The 15,888-nt window shown below is 36.4% G+C and overlaps 1 protein-coding gene across 1 annotated transcript in view; it reads right to left on the bottom strand.

Annotated features, from left to right (window-relative positions):
- Nucleotides 1–12,714, bottom strand: part of LOC140150908 (uncharacterized) — a 67,856-nt gene extending 55,142 nt beyond the window's left edge. Inside the window, exon 1 of the mRNA XM_072173065.1 lies at nt 12,643–12,714. The gene's annotated coding sequence lies outside the window, so the exon portion shown is untranslated. The remainder of the gene's footprint in view (nt 1–12,642) is intronic.
- Between the last annotated feature and the right edge of the window lie 3,174 nt (nt 12,715–15,888).

Below are 15,888 nucleotides of genomic sequence, written 5' to 3'. Positions count from 1 at the left end.
ATGATGTAATGGGATTTCCCCTCAGGAAGTGATGTAATGGGATTTCCCCTCAGGAAGTGATGTAATGAGAAAGGTTAATGTTATAAGTAAGACTTGGGAATTTCCCAGATTGAACATAGTGTGAAGGCAGTAAATGGCCCAGAATAGAATGGGGTTTTTCCCAAGCTTGGTATATAATAAGAAAATGTAAACAATGATTCACAGTTGATAGTGTTGATCTGGGCTATGCTTACAGTCCAATTCCTTCAAAGAAAGGAAATTGCAAGCCAGAAATATTTTATGTAGTCAAAGTACTACTATTTGCCAGTGTTGTCGGAGAAGGTCTAGAATGCGTCAAAGAACGTACTTCTTCCAAGAAAGGAAATATATTCTTCTGTCGACTTGCTGAAGTCTGGTGTTTTGATTCAACGCAACTGTCAAAATAAGTGGGGACAACTGCATCGCAGTCCTGCTTCCTGAAGATATTGTGTGAAAGGTGGAAATAGCACCAAGTTTGGAGAAAGCAGCGCAAGGAGCTTAATATTGGAGAACGGCGCAAGGAGTAAAGTGATTTGGAGAACTGCGCAAAGAGTTACGAATGTGTTTGGAGAACGACGCAAGGAGTTTAGTACTTGGGAGAAAGTAACACCATTTTCGTATGATGATTTTATACGCAAGGATTTATCAATGCAAGTGCACAAAGGACTTCGCTGATTTTCGCAGGACAAGTGAATAAGGATATATTACATCAGTCGTCCAGAACATTGCAAGAACTTTATGATCACCACGAAGAAGAATGCTGGCTAAGTACAAAATAGATAAAGAGTGATTATATTTGATTAGTGTATATGTGCATTTGTTGTCATTATATTGTACCAAACAAAACTTGCTTTCAATTAAAGACTTAGATTTTGTTAGCTTAAACAAACAGTGTATTTGTGTTGTGCATTCGTGTGAGTTCGGGTAAAAGGTGATTTTGGCCTTGAGTCAAGTACGACTCGTAACAAGATATACACAGGTGATGAGTGTAACCTTCTTGTAGTGCAGCGCGATATGTTCAAAATTGTTTTCACCTATTGCTATGGTAATTGATCCGATTAATTACATAACTTCGCCAGCGAATACAAGCTTCTTGTCACAACAATATTTTCTGATTGCCAAATATGGTACATCACTACTTCTACGGCCAATACGCAGGCGGAGTTACGTAATAAATCGGATTAACTGCCATAGTAATAGGTTCAAACAATTTTGAACATATCGCGCTGCGCTAGAAGCAGGTTGTACTCACCACATGTGTATGTCTGCAATCATAGGTTGAATACAGTATCGGTCTTTTCAAAGATACTAGAAACCTTGCGAAATGAAGTTAGAAACCACAAACTTTAACGTCTAGAGGATTATAGAGGATTGTGTATTCAAAACCACTCTGCCATTAATGCCGCTTGAAGTTAAAGTTGACGCGAGAATCTATAGTGAGCCATAATTTTTTTTATGAAAATACGTCATAATTAAGAACAATAGTTTGGATATTTCCTCATAGACTACATAATTACCACTTATGTATTATCTAGTTAATATACGAATTATTGAAATCTAATTTGGTTTGGGTAAAAAACATGCCACATGTTGCTGAAAATTACTGATTGAATTAGATCAAAATATTTTTGTTCCAAACGTCACACTTGGTATATGCTTTTGTGTGTGCTCATGACGTACACCAAATCAGCTTGCGGAACCAAGTTTTGGCTTCGACTTCAACGCCAAGGGGATTAAGTTCATCAGGCCATTTTACGGGACCCAGCAGTGTACTGAACTTCTGCGAATTGCAGCTACTGTGAACATTTTTTTACAACGTTGCGTGTCTTGTAATTACATCTATATGAAGAGCTTTGTTTCAAAACCCCTTACATCCACTTTTGACTTTTTGAGAAAAACAGCTTTTTTTAATTGTGCAAGTATTACTTGTTCGATTTAATTCAATTTGGGTTCGGATATAGTGTTGATGAATAGAAACTAAAAGAATAGTTTTGGTACAATTTTTAAGCCTTCCTATTTATTTTATTATTTCGTTAATATCGCGCCTTTTGTGGATGTAAGGGCTTTTGCGACAAAATACATTTACCCCTTTCCTAGAAACCACCTTTGCAATCAAATTTGAGCCCATTTGTTTGCACTACTTTATATAACTTGACTAATGCTTTCAAAATCAAAAAGAAAAATTGAATTATCTCATTTACTTTTTTGATTATGATTTTTTAATTAAATCCGGGAAAATGAAGTTTTCGAGCATATCCGAAGCTACAGCTTTCCTTAATTACAATGAATTTATTCAAACATAGTGACCCCAAAATAGTTCCTTTTGGTTTTAATAGTTAAAGAACATTCAAGGCTACTATTATACATTAAGAAATTATTTTCCAAAAATGTTATATTCATTTTAAGTTCAGATTTCCGGAAGTTCCCTAAGATTTCCCAAACGGGAAATATACCATATCTCCGGAAGGGAAAGTGGTATGAAGGTCAAACAACCACCAAAATGTGTATTTTTACCATCACTATAATGTCATGTCAATAACTCAATTTCATCCAAAAGTGGATGTAAGGGGTTTTGAAACACAGCTCTTCATATAACCAAATATGCTTGTACTGTTCAGGTATTTTATTTAATTAATTATTTTATTCATTTAGGCCTACATTATGTACCCCAATTCAGCAGAAAGCTGGTCTAACATGTGCCACGCTATACGCTGACATTCTTTAAACACACTCATCAAACATAAGTTATACATTGGGGCATAGGCCTATAGGCCTATGGGTATTTTATGTCAACCAAATTATTCATTATTAAAAGAGGAGGCCTATTTGTTACAAAAAATAAGGATGTCAGAAAAGGAGCATCCAACAATATGTTGGTTGAAATTCAAAATTCTGGGAGTTTTTAAAGAACAAAATGAGGATCATTCGGGGAGATATATTTAATTCGATCAGAATTCAAATAGGAGTCCTTGCCCTCCTAAAAGAAAACTCCTGGCAACGCCACTGGGGAGTGGGAAAGTGAGGATAGATGAATAGATGGAGGGAGGGGATGATATGGAGAGGTGGTGGTGGTGGGGGGGGGGGGGGGTAGGGAGAGCAAACAGATAAAATGGGCTTGTCTCCTGATAGAATTTATGGAAATATAAAATTGACAAAGCTCACGTTTACTGAAATAATAATTGAGCTTTTATTATAATAATCCGGGACAATAATATAGGCATATCACAAGAATGAAACATGTTTAGAAGTATAATATTAGCGTATAGCTCATAACATAGGCCTAATTCCCATTGCATTGGTCATCGCCTAGAGATGTAACCATGTTTATTCAAACTAAGCGCCTATTGTAATAAGTGTTACCAACAAACCACTTCAGCAAACAAAAGGGAGAAATTTGTTACAGTCGCTTTTACATACCCTTCTTTTGATCACCCATTGATACACTTCCCCTAGTTTAAACAACAAGACGCTGTTGGTACAGAAACCAGTCTGACGTTCGCGTTGAAGTGAATTTGAGCAAGAAATCGAATCGATATTTTTGAAGTTGCCGTTAAGCAGTATTCAGACTTTTTATTGTACGTACAATATTGTATGCAACATATCTACGTTGTTTAATCTATTGCCATTCTATTTCCAGTAATGTTTAAGTTCTAACGAATGTTTGATGACGTAAAATCGATAATATATTTCTACTAGATATTACATGTAACATATTATCGATTTTTCGTCATCAAACATTCGTTAGAACTTAAACATTACTGGAAATAGAATGGCAATAGATTAAATAACGTAGATATGTTGCATACAATATTGTACGTACAATACACGGAGTCTGAAGCTAGCTTTAAAGTTCCAGTAACTTAATTCCGCAAAGTCTCTGTTAATCTTACAGGTGCCAGTGATCAGCATGGCATGGTTCAATGCAGAGGTACCGCGTGAACGTACCAGTGCAGCGCGGTATAAAACAACGTGTTGCCTGTTTATGGCGTGATTTCACATAAGAGAGAAACATAGGGCTCCCAAAACGAAAGGACCCCAAGACATTTTGGTATAATTTAAAGACATAAAAGATAAGTTCTCTTGTTTAAAGTTTGGAACACAGACTGATTAGTTATGTATCAGTTAGATGGTTTATGATGCTACCTTTTATCATATCAAAATATAATAGGTATCGAAATAGTCTCTGATACTAATACCGGAATAGTACCTAATACCTAGTGGGATATTTGTATGGGTATAGTATCCGGATACGTTTTACATGTAAATTTTTTGTCCATATATGGACATATAGTAATGGGAGACACTGATAAATAGTATCGGAATAGTGTCCGATACTAGTATCGGGATAGTACCCAATACTATAGTATCGGGATAGTGTCTAATACTAAATTATTTGTTTCGCATGTAAATTGTTTTGCCCAATATGGTCATAGAGATATGTCCAGAGATTTACGTGGTATACGGACAATGTCACTGGACAATTTCAAATTATTATAATGTGTAGCAATTGATTATTGTACATACATGCAGCATTGAAATTTGCGGCAAAAAACAACTGAAAATGTACATTATGGATGCTCAATTGCATGTTCAAAACATATAATATACACATTCACATGTATTGCATGCATTGAATTTTGTCTTGTGTGAAGAATTCAACATACTCCATGGTTTGATATAGCCAACAGTGTACGATGTTCTTAAGCTTATACTAAATTCAGATAAAATATAAAGTTCTGTTCAAAAACTGTCACCCAATATAATCTTATCTGTATTGTGAAGTTCAGATATAGAACACACTGTACAAGTCCTTGTAGGGCAGTATATATACTGCGCCAATAAAGTATAATCACAATTTCCAAACTGAACCATATTGGGGTAACTTTGTTTTTTAATAGATGCACTATCTAATCCTGCAAATTTTGACACCACATTGAATCCAATGCGCTTTCAAGAAGCAAAGTTACAAGCATTGGATTAGAGTAGACGAAGGTCCAGTTTTAAACGTGACAAACTGGCCTATTCAAAACTCCACAGACTAGCCATCTAGTTTGAGAGTGGTGAATGGCTAATGTATGCATTTGGCTTCAATTTAAAAAAAAAAGGAACAAAAGAAAACAGAAACAAAAGAACTGACAAATAAAATGAAAGTTATGAAAAGTACAGAGAAGTAAAAACTGAAATAAAAACTGGTTTAAATAATGCTTCATTGAAGAACCCGTGTTGTCTCTTTGTTTCGCTTGTTGGAATCTTTTTGCGCCTTGTATAGGCCATTTTGTCACTTTCAAAACGGGACATTCGTCTATTCAATTGCTTGTAACTTTACTTCTTGAGGTCACATTGGATTCACTGTGGTGCCATAATGTGCAAGATTAGAATTTACCTCAACACGGTTCAGTTTTGAAATTGTGATTATTTTTCCAAGTGTAAGGATATTTTATTAGCGCAGTTCTTGACATTCCTTGACTGTATAGCCATTAGGCTCCAAGCATATATGGCAGTTATTCTAATTAGTCACGTGACATGGATTGGCGCCAGCTGAAAGCGGGTACTATTCCGACACTATAGTACCAGAATACTAGTATCGGAATAATACCCGCTATACTATCCCGTATAGTAGCTTATAAGTAATCAATTCAAAAAAATGATAAGTTAAGATGTTCCCTATTTTAACCCTAACCCAGGGAATCGCTGGCTGGGCAAGCGTCACCTGCGTGGCTACAAGCTGGTGATCTTGCGAAGGGTCCGAGGTTCGAATCCCGGGGGTACCAAGTGACTTCTTTGTTCATCTTCTCTTCTTTCTCGTTTCTTCTTTCCCTTCCGATAGCAACAAACATTGTGTTCAGTTAAGGTTATGGTGTCACACAACCAAATTATAAATGTCTTTTTATAATGAATATGTTCTCTTTCGTGTGCTATGGCTTCCAGTCATCTCTTGCGCATACTGCTGACAAAAGCTCTCTGCTGTTTATGCTGTTGGTCAAGCTGGTTCCACTCATGCTGCCGAAAGGGTTGCACTTGTCCGCTTGTAACAAGTTGAGTCTTAAATAACAGCTACCCATAAAATGTTTTTCTTAAAACGTTAATTTACGCATGTTAAGCATACAAAAAGCCAAATGTAGATAAATGAAATTTCATGAATGGCTTGTATATTTCTTACTGAACCATAAAATATCTTTGGCAGAAAATTTCGTAAAGGCTGTATTTCTCACTGAAGACGATGCAGCAACCGAACCCCACATAAATGCATAAGCCTGGATAGCCAGTACAGGCTAATAAAGATGCATGCTGGCCCAGATAGCTGTGAAAAACAAAGCAAGAAATGGGAAAAAAGCAAGGGAAAGGAGAAAGGAGAAAAGGTCACTTCCAATCACAATTGCACAATTTTACTCTTAGCCCTTAGTTCGTGAGAAAGGAAATTGGAATTCCAATCTCAAGCCCTGATGGTTTGTATTCCAAACTTTAAAAACAAGAGAAATTATCGATTGGTTTTTGGACGTTTTAACTTACGTTGATACGGTGTTAAATATTGCTAGTCTCGGTTCCAAACTGGATTGTGCTCATTCGTAACGAAGGAGAACAAGGCGGCTGGAGACTATAATATCTGATCTAACATGCTGCTTAAACTTAACTGTATTTTTGTGCTACCCAAATACTATAGTTGCCCGAAAACATATGTTTTGGTAGGTTAAGGATCACTACATCCATATATCATGACTTTACATTCAAAATGAGGCTTTTTCATCCTGAAAATTAGGCGCGTTGCATGAATTTTGACATGTCGTAAAATCGGTATATCAACGTGGAATGTACGTTTTTTACGTTGAGTCCAAAATGTGAAATCACAATGTAATTATTTTTATACGCAAAGTATCACACACATTTCAATGGGCAATCTCTGCGTATGGGCATCGCGTATAAATGTTGTCAAAAATCGCTGTACCTTTATTATAATGATTTGTTACAATCAAAAAGGATCAAAATAATAATTATACCTTCCTTCGTATGTTCATAATCCTTGACTGTCTTTAATATAATGTGAAATGGACACATTTTGTGCATTTTCAACGATGTATCTACGTTCATTTCGCACGTGGAAAATCTTAAAAACTGGCTAAATACGTGACCTCGCTTCGATAGAGGAGAGTGGTTTTGAATAGATCTACATACGTCCGATACCTACGTTTGGCAATCGCAATCTCTCTAATATGTTATTCTTAACAGCTGTTTGTAATTATCACATTGATTTTTTAATGATAGACCTACGAAATACACCAACTATTAAGCCTATGGTATGTTAAAAACAACTTATCGGCGAGTTGAAAATAACTTAATCTTTGTGCGTAAATCTATTAATTGATAATAACATGCAACAGTTGTTTGAAATGATCACATGGATTTTCCGCAATAGTGGTTTAACCCTGAATTTATACTTAATTTATGTGTAATTTGTCTTTGGTGCAATCTCTGCCATGGAAAGTTTGCTATATCTTTTAAATATATTGACTGTTAGTACTAGATTTGTGTTTTTGCGTCGCATGTGTACAAGTGGCATTACTGTGCTATGTTACTTGTAGATGAAGAAGCATTTTTAGTGTCAAAAATCACATTTCGGCCGTAAACCGGAAGTAGTGACCCCTTAATGACCTTTGATCCCAAATATGTGAACACCCTAAAGGCACAGCACGACACTTGCACATAATCATTGATATTAGTCAATGTCTATAGGTGTTAACCAACTTGAGGTCAAAGGTCATTAAGGGGTCACTTCCGGCCCAAGACAAAACATCTTCAAAATGCTTCTTCTGCCACAGATAACATAGCAATGTGACGCCACATGCATTAACATTAGTCAGCTTGTTCACATATTTGGTGTCAAAGTTTATTAAGGGGTCACTTCCGGTCTAAAACCAAATACCTTCAAAAATTCAAAAGTCAAACATACCACAGTGACGGTATGTTCACACATGAAATATTATTACCACGTGTAACTGTGGTATTTCTTTAATTGGGGTCAGAGGTCATTGAGGGGTCACTTCCGGTCTAAAACGAAATATCGTTAAAAAACATTTTAGTCAGGAAAAACATAGCAGAGAGCCAGTATGTTCACACATGAATTATTGTTACACAGTATATATGTGATATTTTTCATTTGGGGTCAAAGGTCATTAAAGAGCCACTTCCGGTCAGAGACGAAATACCATCAAATTGCATTTTCTGCCACAAACAACATAGCTTAGTGACGCTTATTGCACACATGAATATACATTGGACAGTGTCTGCAGGATATTCACAGATTTGGGGTCAAAGGTCATAAAGCAGCCCGGCTTGTTCTTCTTTCTTTTTGTCAATCTGCTTCTTCTCCAACAAGCAACATTGCACAGTGACGTCATTTGCACATATGCATTGTTATTACACTGTGCCTTTGAGGTGTTCAAAAATTTGGGGTCAAAGGTCATTAAGGGGTAGCTACTTCCGGTTTATGGCCAAAAACGACATTTTTGACACTAAAAATGCTTCTTCTTCAACAAATAACATGGAACAGTGACGCCACTTGCACACATGCATTGACATTAGTCAATGCCTATGGGGTGTTCACAGATTTGGGGTCAAAGGTCATTAAGGGGGTCATTTCCGGTCTGAAATTTAAAATAATTCAAAAATTAAATTCTTTCTTGTTACATAGTACAGTGATGACACTTGCACATAAGCATTAATATTAGTCAATGTCTTTTGGGTGTTAACTAGTATGGGGTCAAAGGTCAAAAAAATCTTCAAAATGCCTCTTCTGCCACAAACAACATAGCAGAGTGACGCCACTTGCACACATGCATTGACATTAGCCAGTGTCTATAGGATGTTCACAGATTTGCGGGTCAAAGGTCATTAAGGGGTAACTTCCGGTCTATAACTAAATACCTTCGATAATTTTTTATTTAGGAAAAACATAGCAGAGAGCCGATATGTTCACACATGAATTGTTATTACCACAGAGGAGGAAGAAACAGAGCGTGTACAACCAGTCAAAGTCCCCGTGTATTGTATGCTACTAGTTCTCGCATATTCATGAGGGCCGATTGTTCGATCATGCCGTGTCTAACAATCACGCCAGTGCTGCGTGCCTTTACGCGATTACGCGATAGACCATGAAAATACGCGGTAGTTGTCTAGCAGTCTCGCCTGTCGCATTTCATGGAACAATCGGCCCTCATTATCGGATGAGGCGTAGACTTTGACTGGTGGTACGCGCTCTGTTTTATCTTACTCCTCTGTGGTTATTACAAAGTGTAAATGAGACATGTTTTTATTTGGGGTCAGAGGTCATTAAGGGGTTACTTCCGGTTTAAAACAAAATGCCGTCAACATTTTTATTAGCCAGGTAAAAAATAGCAGAGGGCCGGTATGTTCACACATGAATTGCTGTTACCCTATGTATATGTGGTATTTTTTTAATTTCGGGTCAAAGGTCATTAAGAGGTCACTTCCGGTCCGAGACAAAATACCTTTAAATTGCATATTCTTCCATAAACAATAGGTGAGTGACTCTACTTAACTTGCACACATGAATTGACATTAGCCAGTGTCTATAGTATATGTTCACAGATTGGGTCAAAGGTCATTAAGCCGGCCGGCTTGTTCGTGTTGTATGCAACACTAGTTTTATTTTATTTTTTCCGGTGTACATTTTACAATCATAGTTTACTCAGATAAATACAGAAATTTGATTTTTATACACCATGATTTTTTTTTTATTAAACAATACATAAACAGTACCAGCACACACATATATATATTTATATAGCATTTGAATTGTCTAGCTTTTACAATAAGAACAAAATGTTTATTTGAAAAGTCCCTTCCAAACCTGCTATTTATTTTGATACATTCGGTATTTTGGATCTTTTAAAAGAATGCACCTTTCCAATTTATGATAATATTCTGTTTCCTTCTGATGAGGGATAAAAGAAAGAGTTGAATTTTGGCATCTTTTTCTGTACATATAAAACTTAGTTAAAATGAGAATTAAATTTAGAGCACTATTTATTTTTCCTAAATCTGTCCCGAAAAGAATATGATTTCGGTTGATAGTGATAGGAATACCGAGTTTTTGTAAACTCCAGGTTTCGAGCTGAGACCAAATGGGGAGGCTTTTTACAGTCTGATAAAAGACGAATTATCGTTTCGGGTTCCTCGTTTATTTTGCCAATTTTAGACATACATGTATTTGTGGTAAGAATTACTACATGTATTTGTGGTAAGAGGGGAGAGCGTGGCGCAATGGTTAGGGTACTTGCCTTTAGTGCATGAGGTCCCGGGTTCGATTCCCGGCGGTGGCGATTTGCTGGGATATTGACTTGGAAAAAAAAAGTCTGAAATTAATTGGCAACTTCTGTAGATAAAATTCAGACTTCCGCTCTCCCCATGGTTCATTTAGAATTGGGTAAATGAATCATGAAAGTACTCCGTCCTTCGGAGGGGACGTTAAGCCGTCGGTCCCGTGTACAGAGAGCCATACCTCTACATGTATCTCGCAGCCAGTTTCGAAAAGAGTAGGGTGTTAACCCCTGACTGTTCCCAACCCGTCCCGGTGTTCAAAAGGACCCCAATGGCAATAAGCTTCAATAGAGGCTTTTTTGGGTTATCCAGGGTTGTCAAAACCCGAACAAATCAAATCAAAATTCCATTTAAAATTCTGTACTGAAACCACCGTAATTTTGTATCCATTGTACATTTAAATGGCAACAAAGAGTATATCTTCCATTCATCATCTGAAAAGCTACTATTCAATTTTACTTTTGGTATCTTTGAGGACATAAGTTGTTTGCAGATTGCTCTGCAACCTTTTTTATCTTTTAAAATAAAACTGAAATGAAATGGGATAAACGGCTTTGGAATTGCAATAAATGTAACGTTTTCCTGAAATAGATGCTTGACATTACTCTTAATTGCGCAAATTATACTGTTGTATTCAAAAAAAAATTAGCCTTAATCCATAATTTGTTTCAATTTCATGAAGAAAGGGAAAACAAAATCAATATCTGCTGTACGCCATTCTTTATAATTTATTTCTTTACCACCAATCTTAAAGCATTCGTTTTCCCATAAGCATGATCTTAAAACATCATCAATTGTATTAGGATTGTGCTTTTTCTTTACCTTAGACCAAGGTAAAAGAACTTCTTTCCAAAAAAACATGTTGGGAATTTTTTGCTACTTTTAGTGTATAATTTGCGCCCACTCAAGATCATAAATATTTATACCAGTTAAAATAGCAAAAAACATCAATCCTTAAGCATCAATACTTCCATTTACAATTCGTCCTATCATGGACATTTCAGTGCTTCAAAGAATAAATCTACCTTAACCAATCTTAATCCACCTTCAGAATTATCATTTGACTATTATTGATCTCTACTTATTTTATCTCTTGTACCTTTCCAAACAAAATTATAGTTATAATTATAATTATATAATTCTTTTGCAAAGTCTTTTGACGGGTTAGGAATTGAAAGAACAAGGTGGTTAAACTTTGGTATCAGTAGGGATTTGACTATAGTTATTCTTCCAAAAACTGTCAAGTTTCTTTTAGACCAATGATGCATTACCTTTGTCACCGACTCCATAACCTTATCATAGTTGAAATATGCTGATTTTACCTCGTGTCGAAGTTCATGCAACGCGCCCAATTTTCGGGGCGAAAAAGTCTCATTTTGAAAGTAAAGTCATAATAATATGGATGTAGTGATCCTTAATCTACCAAACTATATGTTTTTGGGCAACTGTAATATTTGGGGAGCACAAAAATGCAATTAAGTTTAAGCAGTATGTTAAATGTTAAATCAAAATTTTAGTCAAAATCAAAAGCGGACTGTTTGAATTAGACAGATACTATACGCTTACTGTTAATTCATCAATCACCATTACCTCTATCTTCATAGATTAGATCAGATTTATAGTATTTATTCCAGCCGACTTGTTCTCCTTCGTGACGAATGAGCACAATCCAGTTTGGAACCGAGACTAGCATTATTTAACACCGTATTAACGTACGTGAAAACGTACGGTCCATGTGCTGTGTTTGAAACATCGCAATCTCTCTATTGTTTATGTTCAAAACGTTTCTTGCATATTTTAATTAAAATTCGTTTAGCAAAAATATCGTCAAATTTGAATTACGTTCTGGTGTGCGAAATTACATCATTGGCTTATGGAGCAGTGTAATGTACACAAAATCATATATAACTCGCATGCGCGGAATCAACTGAAATTTTGGGAATAAGCTTTTTTCGCGGATATCTACTGATAAATGTCATAAAAAGAGGACGCTAGGATCACGAAATACTCCCTTAAGTTCATGAATTGAAATAATTCCGGAGTGAAGTTGTTGTTGAACTTTGAAAGTGTATGGTTGATCAAATGTTTCTTTGTGATTAATCACAGTTACAGTATGTATTATTTGTGGTCGGTATTTGAGGTAAACGTACAATATTTTTGGCGTAAAATTAACAGACAGTTATTCCCGATATATTAATCTTGAAGCCATCATACATTGTAATCCGATTATTACATCACTTCGCCGGCGAATACCCATCGCAAGTTTAGATTGAGAAAGTAAACACTTACCGCGAACACTAGTTGCTGTGTTGAGATGCCTATTATGGTTTGGTGCATAGACCCTACAAAGACTATGGTTGGTGTCTCTCCAAATAATAGTAGCAATACAACAATGTATATTATCTATATGATAGTTTTCAACGTGATCAGTGATTAAAAAAAACCAGCTGATGCAAGTTTTCGTAATTGGTCGCAATTACATACACCCAGTATTAAAGTATGGCATATTTGTTCACGAAGTGTATACACTCTAAACTGTCTTGATGCTGCGTACTTTGAATAAACCTGTGTACAATACAATATACATGATATAAATTCATAAATATATGACAATATATATTGCACTAACACATAATTGTCGCGAAAATACAAACGTATACTTTCGGGACAACTATGTGTTAGTGCACTAACACATAGTTGTCCCTAAAATACATGGTGTAATTTGTATAAAGACGGGTATAAAGACGTTTAATGGTAATTATATCATATCGTAGCATCAAGAGAGTGTAACAAACGGTTCAACCGTTTGTTCACAACTACATTAACCATGTTAACCATTGCAAAATTTAGAGTGTAGTCGGCCGTAACCACCACAACGTGGTGCTGTTACGCGTAGCTTATTTTTTTGCTCCGCGGAGCCAAATTGACCAATCATTCTTTTCATAAATGCCGAAGTAAAACTGACTAATCAAATACAACGTGCTCATTATGTGAAGCGAATTTATTCATTTCTAGAATTTGCACGACGAGCTTCACTTAGTTGCAACATATCCTTTTGTCATTCAAAAAGCAGTAAATGAAACTTACGAATCGAATTATTATTAAGGTGGACATGCACCACTATGTTAGTTGTCTGACATACAGGGACCAGGTGACCAGGTGATGTAGATGATTTAATTATGCATTAGTTTATTCCCCGGAAAGCACAACCCATACCTCTTACCTACGTTCCCTCCCCACACTCGATATCGACTCTTCCCTATTATTCCACTCCATTCTTGAGCTCCCTTCTCCCCTCCTTCCCTTCCCACTTCCAATGCTCTCTTACCCTTACCCCCCCCCACACACACACCCTTTTCCCCTGACGATCTCTTCTCTCTCTATTCTCCAATAAATAAATTAAATAAAAGTCAATTTAAACCAGCTTTCTATGATATTGATCTTCCGTCATGCGACATGCACATAAATGGAGTTGTGTATAAAAGTGTTTATATCACTGAAGTGTCTATTATATCACTCACGTGTATAATCTGTCAAGTGTCTATTGTAATGTCTGTGGAAATATTTCGATGGTTTATATAATTTCACAGTGAAATAAGCTAAGGCTATTTCGTAGTTTCAAGTCAATGCTTTCAAACTAAATCAATGCTTTCAAATGTAGACTGCTTTGTTCGACTTCTCTGCTCGTGAATATTGCACTGCGAAAGTTAAACATTTCTTTTGTATACTTAGATCAGGTAACTTCAAACCCTGTAAATTTCTTCGTCACACCACTTATAAGAAACTGAAACCAAAACCGAAACTACCTGTCACAAATGTTTAGTTTTTAACAAAAGGTAGAAACAATGAGTTCGATATCTTGTGATTCAAGTGGTTAGGCAGGAAAATAGGAAACCACGTGACCAAAACTAAAACGAAAACTAAAACATTTGAAATGAGGCACTGTTGCACAGGATGGACATACGATCATCATTAGGGTATAACATAAAGGTTTTAGTATGCAGTATGAACTGGTTTGCAACCTCCTCCATACCATACCGCCACCACCTTCAAAAGGACGAGGTTTAATGCATCAGTGACCGCTGTGATACCATAGAGGGCAATTTGTGGTCTTTTAGTTCAACATTTGGAATTTTTTTGGAAGATACCTTCTCCTAAAGGCCGGCTTACACGATGCAATTTTCCATGCAACTGCCTGTTGCACAGACCTTGGAAAAAGATTGCACCGTGTATTTTGGATTTGCAAGGAATTAATCCCCCAAGCATCAGGCAAATTAATCCTCCGAGCAACAGGCAAAAAGGTAGAGACATGCTCTACTTTCAAGGTTGTTGCATGCAATCTAACCTCCTTCAGCCAATCAGCTGAGTGAACACCGGTTGGTCACTGCATTCATTTGGGAATGTGTAGGGACCAGCTTGATTCACCATCCACAACATGATAAATGTGTGCACATGCTACATTATATTCTTGTAGGCCTATGTTGTTGTTGGTGGTGGTGTTTAGCCCTTTTGATCTTAGTTTTCCTTAGCCTTTTCTTTATGGAAAATTGTATAAATATACAGGAGAGGATGGCAATATTTTGCTTTCAGGACAACACATGAGCCATTTTGATATTATTACGAAAATCATTAACCACTACTTATGTTTTGAGTATATCCCAAACCTATGGCCACGCTCAAGGAATTGCAAGGCCGAACATTGCTTCGTCTATTTTGATCAATTGCACAGTTTCATGGTCAGTGAGCACATACAGTACGACGGCAACTTCGTGACCTCTTTTGTTCGATAGAAATTTTTTACGGGTTGGTGAACACGGGTTACGTAACTAAATGTTGAAAATTTGGCCGGCAAACATGTTTTAGCGAAATAGCTCCAGAAATGGGAGACACGGGTCGGTTTTTGCTTAAATTGTGTACCATGATCACGGATAAGATACCAAACATTTGTGCAAAGAACAAAAAACGAGTAAAAGTTGAATAATATTGAAAATAAAGAAGCTTGAACATGTCCACAGTGGCCGGGAAAATGAGAAAAATTGCATGTCACGATCACCAAAATGGTTATATCTACAACTATGAGCAAACGCCGGTCTTATGCTTTTCTGTAATGATAGATATTAACTAACTTGAGCTTGTATTAAATTTTCAGCGAAAATGATTGGTGGAACAATCGAGTCGTAGGTTGTAAAGTTACTCTCAAAACGGCCCGTGTCTCAATCGTGCGTGTCCCGTTAGTGACAAGTGTCACTAGCAAAATAGCAGCCGGCCTTGTCATTATATCGAATAATAATCGTCAGAATCGTCCAGTTGACTCCAGTGATATTTCTTTATTCAAGTAAAATACTGCATTGACTTACAAAATATTGAAGTCAATATAAAAAGTAATATCACCTCATTTGACTGAACTTAAAAGCAGTTTTAAAAATATTATTGTTGATCGAGTCCCTGAATGAGAAATAAGGTTGCAAAAGATACGAGTATGTTACAGCAGGTTGTGATGGTCTAGTGGTTAACGCCGTGGTTTGAAGTGCGAGA

This window comes from Amphiura filiformis, chromosome 4 (genome assembly GCF_039555335.1).
Source record: "Amphiura filiformis chromosome 4, Afil_fr2py, whole genome shotgun sequence".
Classification (NCBI taxonomy): domain Eukaryota; kingdom Metazoa; phylum Echinodermata; class Ophiuroidea; order Amphilepidida; family Amphiuridae; genus Amphiura; species Amphiura filiformis.
The sequence above is the reverse complement of the archived record's forward strand: the minus strand, read 5'-3'. Positions and strand labels throughout refer to the sequence as shown.